Source organism: Tarenaya hassleriana, unplaced genomic scaffold (assembly GCF_000463585.1).
Source record: "Tarenaya hassleriana unplaced genomic scaffold, ASM46358v1 Cleome43, whole genome shotgun sequence".
Taxonomy (NCBI): domain Eukaryota; kingdom Viridiplantae; phylum Streptophyta; class Magnoliopsida; order Brassicales; family Cleomaceae; genus Tarenaya; species Tarenaya hassleriana.
The window spans coordinates 710,172-710,636 of NW_010967059.1; positions in this window are offsets into that span (position 1 = coordinate 710,172).

The following is a 465-nucleotide window of genomic DNA, read 5'->3' on the forward strand; positions in this document are numbered from 1 at the left end:
GTGGATGATATATTGCTCATCGGAAATGACATTCCTACCTTGCAAGGAGTAAAATCCTGGCTAGGATCGGTCTTTTCGATGAAGGACTTAGGAGAAGCCGCCTATATTCTAGGAATCAAGATCTATAGAGATAGATCGAGAAGGCTTCTTGGTCTAAGTCAGAGTACATACATTGACAAGGTCTTGAATCGGTTCAAGATGCAAGACTCCAAGAGGGGTGCCTTGCCAATGGGACATGACGTGGCTCTTAGCAAGACTCAGTGTCCAAGGACACAGGATTCATTACTTTTCCCGTTATATGATTAGCATTTTTGTTATATTACGGTAAATATCCTTGAATCATTGCAGATGATTCTAAATTCCCTGGTCAGTTATCATTGTGGGAACAATGATGAATTAAGACCAGCATGATGTGTGATAGATGATTATGATCATATGCATTAGATGCAAATCACAATCATGGGT